Source organism: Heterocephalus glaber, unplaced genomic scaffold (assembly GCF_053883595.1).
Source record: "Heterocephalus glaber isolate CG9 unplaced genomic scaffold, H.glaber_assembly_v1.0 deba00000122, whole genome shotgun sequence".
In the NCBI taxonomy this organism is placed as follows: Eukaryota; Metazoa; Chordata; class Mammalia; order Rodentia; family Bathyergidae; genus Heterocephalus; species Heterocephalus glaber.
The window spans coordinates 13,243,259-13,250,578 of NW_028258138.1; positions in this window are offsets into that span (position 1 = coordinate 13,243,259).

Here is a 7,320-nt window from a genome sequence, read left to right on the forward strand (position 1 = left end):
CTAAGTCATTATTTTACTTTACATATTTCTGGTATGTGTGAAAATTCTCATTCCTTCTACCTATCACCAGTGATATATGATCATTTGTTATAAATGAAGTACGTTTTCTTCTCCTGGAAGTTTTAGTTAGGAGCTGGAAATTCAAATTATAGGCTACCAGTAAATTACCATGCTTAAAACCTTGAAGACATTGGTGGGCATGTTGTATACAAGTCCCCCTCATAGAGGAAAAATGGGAATATTTCACTTTTCATGCCGAAGACAACAACAAAATAAAATTATAAACTACATTATTTGCCACATTATGTTGGGGTTATAGAATTTATTAATAAGTATTTTATTTTGAGGAGAAAACTTACTGAAATGATATCTATCACAAATATATCAGACTACAAATTGTATCTATTGTTCAATTCACTACTCACAATGCATTTTAATATGTAGAAATCAGTTGAAATAAGAAATAAATGGTTAATTTTTAATTTAAAAACTTCATAGGATTGTAAATTAAACAACATTATTTATAATATTCAAATGTCAAAGAAAAGCTCTAATAGAAACTAGAAAATACTTTGAAATGCATGATAATAACACAATGTAGTAAAATTTGAGATGTTGATGAATATGCAAGGCATGAAATAAAATTTTTAGTATTCTCTAGGAAGCAAGTAAAAATTGTATAACAACCTAAAAGAACTTTTAGAAACCATAAAGATTGGAAACCATGAAAACAATTGAATAGTCAAACAAAAGAAATATTCAATAAACTCAAAATTATGATTTTGTGAAAAGCAATAAAATTATTTCAATTAATAAAAAGCATATATATGAAGGGATGATCCAATGAGTACAAATAACTTATATATTTTGAAAAAATATTTTTGTTCCTATATTCCAAAGGAGAGTACATTTTCCTTCATTTCCTACAGGAAGTTAAGGAAAGTAATTTTTTCAGCTTTCTCATTCTTTTCTATTTTCCAAACACTTCCTCCAGAAAATCTTCATAACAAAAATTATGAGTAGCAATCAGTAAGAAGAATTAGATTGAAAATGTAAAGATAATGAGTTTGTTTACAAAGACTGTACAGTCTTACCTCATGTTCTTTGTAGTAAAGAAGTTGTTGATTAATTATTTTCCTCTTTATTCTAATTCTACACTTGTACAATCATGGAGCATTTAAGATGGGAATCATTCCTGAAAATGTGGCATTAAATAATTTTGATTTTTTATTTTATATTTGTATCCATATCTCATATGGATCCAATTATTTCAGATCTGAGGGGTGTCATCAACTGATTATTGAATGTACTTTTGCAACTCCATTAATTTCTTCTAGAATTTGTTCCTCAACTTGTTATTAATACTTTTGTTCCTTATTTAGTAATAATTTATGAAGATCCAAGAATGCTTAAAGTGTATCTTTGTTTTTTCTATATTTTAAAGAATACTTCAAACTGATATCAAATTTTAATTTCACTTTTTACCTTCTAAAGCCATCCATCTGTTTCTTCACTCATTATTTTTGCTGAAAGTCAGTGGTGATTCTTACTGTTATTCCCTTATATGTACAATCAATTTTCCTGTGGCTACTTTTCTGATACATATTTTTGTTTTCCATCAATTATGTATTATTTGCTGATCCTGGACTCATTTGTGTTTGTTCTCATTTAAGGATCCTAGGATTCTTTAATCTGTGGGAAGGAGTTTTTAATTTCTTTGTTGTTTTGTTTTGAAAAATTTATATAATACTTAAGAAATTGTCTGTAGGTTTTGTTCCTGTCCTATTTTTTTCTGTGATTTTTGTTATATAATTTTTTAGTTTGCCTGTTAGTTTTCCAAAAAGCATCCAATTGTTTTATTGTCTTTTGTTTTCACTCTTCATATCTTTATATTTTATGATGAATTATTTTTTAAATGCACCTTTATTTTTCTTTATCTCTGCTTGTTAGAAAACAAAAATGGAGAATTTTAAGTGATAATGAAATAATTTAAAAAGTAAGTCAATGAATATGCTTATCCAAAACATAAAAGCTTAAAATAAAATTTATTGGATAGCACAAAGAGAAAATTCTAACAAACAGAAATGAAGAAAAGTAAATATTTATATACACATTTTCACACATTTACAAATGCTCATTGATTTACTTATGCAAATATTTTGAGTTATCATTTTCCTGAGAATGTAAGCCCTTGTTTCCATAATACAAATATAAAGAAATTAGTAAATTTCCTCACTACTTGTGTGAAGCAACTCTTGTCTCCAATTTTGTTTGATTTAACTTCCAGTAATTCCTATATATCAATCTGATTTCACTTCTGGTTTGCCTAAATGCCAGGGCAGTTTCGTTGCACTACTTGATCTGAGTTCATTATCATATTCTTTTTGTTGGTATTTTTGTTGTTGTTGTTTCAAGACAGGGTCTTGCTGTGTTATTCAGGCTGCCTTTGAACTGCCAGATAGCCCAGGCTGGCCTCAAACTCACAGTGATCCTCCTGCCTCAGCCTCCCAAGTGCTGGGATTATAGGCATGAGTCACCATACACAGGCTCAATATTATATTTTATATTTCAGCTGGAAGGAAAGATTGTTCATTGTTTTAGATCATTTTCGCTTTCCTTTAAATCATTTAGGTTATGTTCATTCTAGTTACTACATTTTACAGTTGCAACATTTTACATTCATGTTTATATAATCTAGTGCTCTGTCCAACTTTGAACATCTGTTTAATTACTAAAGAATGATAACCATAATTACTTTTGTAAATCTTTCTAATATGCATACTTCTGTGGTTTCATTTATACTTTGCATTATTTTTTATTTGGTCATATATTCTCTTTTTGTAGAATTGGTAATTTAATTAATTACAGTAGATAATTTGAGATTGAATGGTTCCATTTACAGAGAAATTATTATACAGCAAGCTAGGATGTAATCACACATATAATCAAGACTGACACAATTCATAGATTGGTTTCAATTGCTATGAAATATACTGGGCATTTACTTGCCTCTGAAATTCTAGTAGAAATGTTCCCAGTACCCTGTTTTGTAAAACTTTTACTTACTAATTTCCTACATTAAAATTCAAATATTATCTGGCCCTGTCAAAATGAGAAGATATTTCTGTCCATAAAATATTATAGCTATTACTATAAAATGACTATGTAAAGGAACCTTTAAAATTGGTTTATAGTTGCCACTCAGAAGGAATTTGGAGAAACAAGTTCTCTAGAGTAACGGAATATATTTACAGGGTTTATAAAGTAGGTTTACAATGACCACCTACAGAGTCGCAGATAGAAGAATATAAAAGGGCCATCTGCATGCCAAAGAGCCAAAGGAGCCAATCAAAAGTGAAAGGCCTGGAGCTCCCTGCAGAGTCCTGTGTAAGTCTGAATTGGGAAGCTGAAGGATCTGAGCTGGAAACTGGAGGTGGATGTCTAACAGGTGATGATGAAGTCTAGAGCTCCTCTGAAGAAGCAAAGGCAAAACTTCCTTCTTTCTCTTTTTATTCCATCCAAGCAACAAGCCTTTGATTTACAAAGATGGATTAGTATTTTAACCACTTGCTGCACAATGGAAGAAACTTGGAAGTCCTTACAGTCACGTACCTTACTGTAATTCATGTGATGTCCTACAGTTAGGATTTTCTGTATTTTATCTTCATATATGACTATATATATGGACGTGTATTTCTTTCCTGTTTCTATAGGCAATACTTACTTAAATTTACCCAACATGTAACTTTTATATACTATAATCCTTTTATTTCTGTTATATTCTGAGACAATTTTGTTTTCACTTGGTCTAACTTTTCTTCTGTAGTTTGGTTTTGCAAAGCTAGTGACAAATTGTCTAAGTATTTCATTGACTGAAAATGTCTCTATTGCCTCATAGATTTTGAAAGAGCTATGCACTAATCCACTAATCCATACTGTCCTATTTTTACTCCCTATCACCCTTGTTTCCAAGCCTCTACCCCTAGTTTTGCCTTTGTCTTGGTGGGAGGTTCAATGCATGTATTTGATCATATCCATCCACCTATCCCACACACTTAATTTCTCCTCCCTCCCACTAATTCCTTTCCTCTTGTTTAGCAGTCTACTTCCATGTCATCTTTTTTAGATTCCACACATTGGAGAGAACATGTGATATTTGTCTTTTTGATTCTGGCTTACTTTGCTAACATAGTGATGACCAGATTCATACATTTTCCTGAAAATGAAAACATTTATTTATTTATGGATATATATAAAAATATGGATATACTTATGGATATATATATATGATATATATTTTTCCACAGTCTTTCATCTGTTGATGGAAACCTAGACTTGTTCCATATCCTGCCTATTATGAATTGTGGCACAATAAACATAGATATGTAAGTATCCCTATAAATATCAACTTTAATTCTTTCAAGTATAAGCCAAGGACTGGTATAGCTGGATCAAATTGTAGTTCCATTTTAGTTTTCTTTTGTTTGTTTGTTTTTGTTTTTTTGAGGAAACTCTATACTGATTTTCCTAGTGGCAGTGCTAATTTACATTCTTGCCAACAATGTATGAAGATCCCTTTTCCACATAATCTCACTAAAATTTGGTTATTTACTTTGTATTCTTGATGATAGCCATTTTGACTGGGTGACATGAAATTCTGGTGTGGTTTTGACCTGCACTTCCCTAATGGCTAATGATGATGTCTTTTTTAATATATTCTTATTGGTTATTTGTACCTGTTTTGAGAAGAATCTATTTGATCCACATGCCCATTTATTAGTTGGGATATTTGATTTTGGGGGGGGGAGTTGATTTTGGATTTCTTGATTTGGATTCTAGATATTAATGCTGTGTCAGAAGAGTAGATGGTAAAGATTTTCTCCCGCTCGGCAGGCTGTCTCTTCACTGTGTTATTATCCTCACTGAGCACAAGCTTTTAAATTTGACTTAGTACCATTGATTCTTGCTATCACTTCCTGTGGTGCTGTACTTCTGTTTAGGATGTTGGTCCATGCCTATAGCTTCAAGTATTTTCTTAGGTTTTCTTTTAGCAATTTTAAAGTTTGGGGTCTTATAGATAGGTCTTTTATTGAATTTGAATTGATTTTTGTAGAAGGTGAAAGACAGGGATCTACTTTCAATTGTCTAGAAATGAATATCCAGTTTTCACACCACTATTTGTTAAAAGATGCTCTTTTTTTTTTTCCTGAAATGTATATTGTAGGCTCCTTTGTCCAAAATTAAAGGGCTGTATTCATATGAGTTTGTTTCCATGCTCTTTCTTCTGTTCCATTGACCTATGTGTCTTTTCTTTTGGCCAGAATCATTCTATTTCTTTTTTCTTCTGGTTTTGTAGTAAAATGTGAAATCAAGTATTGTCGTGCCTACAGCCTTGCTACTTTAGCTTAGAATTGCTTTGGCTATCCTAGATCTTTTCGATTCCATATGAATTTTATGATTGTTTTTTCTACTTCTGTGAAGAATATCATTGGAATATTGATGAGGATTGCATTTGATATGTAGATGATATGATGACTTTGACAACTTTGATTCTGCAAAAGTTTACGAACATGGGAGATTTTTGCATCTTCTAATGTGCTTTTCAGTTTTTGCTGTTGTTGTTATTTTTAGTGTTTTCAAATGTTCTTTGTAGCACTTATTCATCTCCTGGGTTAGATTGATCCCTGGGTACTTTACTTTTTAAGCTATTGAGAAGAGAACTGTTTTTCTGATTTCTTTCTCAATTAGTCCATGCCTAATGCATAGAAAAGTTATTGGATTTTTAATGTTGATTCTATAAAAATTCAGCTACTTTGCTGAATTTATTATCTCTAAGTATATTTTGTTGGATCCTTTAGGGTCTTCCAAGTATGAGATCATACTCTCTGCAGTTGAGAACACTGACACTGAGCATTATTATTTTATTTATTATTTTTCCAGCATTGATTCCTAATATTTTTATGTTTAACTATGCTCCCAATTGGATGCATACTTTTCTTTGGGCTCGCTGGCACTTATGGCCTCACTGTCTCTGTCTTGGATCCCCTTAAGTATTTTCTGCAATGCTGGTTTAATGGTCATTCATTTCTTTAAGATTTCCTTGTTGTGGAAACTCTTTACTACTGTATCGATTTTGAAGGCTAATTTTTAGGATATAAAAGTGTAAGTTATTACTTGTTTTCTTTTAGAGCTCTAAAACTGCTTCCAGCTCTCCTGGATTTTGAGGTTAGTGTTGAGAAATACAGTTATACTGATGGGCTTGCCTTTATAGGTTACTTCCTGTTTTTCTCTAGTAGATTTTAGTATTCTTTGCTTTTGTTAAATTTGGGAGATTTTGATTATGATGTACCTTACAGAGTCTTTCCTGATTGTAAATATTTGAGGTTCTACATGCCTCTTGTACTTGAATACTTATTTTTTTCCTAGATGTGGAAAGTTTTCTGCTATGATTTTAGTGAATAAAATTTTTATATATTTTCTAATCTTCATACATTCTTCTAATTCTTCTTTATTCCTATCTGATTTTTTTTTTGTACTGGGAATAGAACCGGGACCTTGCACTTGTGAGGCAGGCAGCAAAACCACTGATCTAAATCCCTGACCCTAAATCTGATTTTTTTATATCATCTAGCAATAGTTGGATCTCGCTTGCATGGTGTCTCATCACCCAAGGTGTCTGAACATTTATCTGCGATGCTTTCTCTACACTGTCAGGGACCTACACTGAGTTCCCATATCTCCCTCACAATATCTTTCATGGTAATGCCTCTCTCTAGGGACCCAACTTCACTTTGAGTAATTAGCTTACTCTATGTTTGTTGTTGTTTCTCCTGGTCTTCTCTCATTGCAAATCAAAATACAAAAAAAAAAAAAAAAGAAAATATACAATATATTTAGTTTTTAAATACAATTATATGTTTCCTGACTGTTCAAAACAAATACACTGATGAAGTATATCAAATGTGAAATACTATACATGATTTGAGGCTCAAGATATATTATGTCAGGGCTTATGTCAGTGGATTGCAGTTCTGTTCAACAAAACTGTATCAGAATTATATGATAAAGGATGAAATTATCAATGTTTCTTTAGTGAAAATGTTTTTTTTTTTTTAAAAAGTATCACTATACGGGATTTGAGTAAGTCAAAGGAATGACAGAGTAGAGGCACACACTTCAAATAGCTATTTTAAAAGGTTTTCTTGTGATCTTCTAGATTTCCAAATTTCTTCCTATGGTTTCCTGGTTGTGGGCATAAAACTCCCAGCCTATGTAATGCTATGGAGACCGTTCCTTTCTCAAATCCCATTTTTCAAAGAA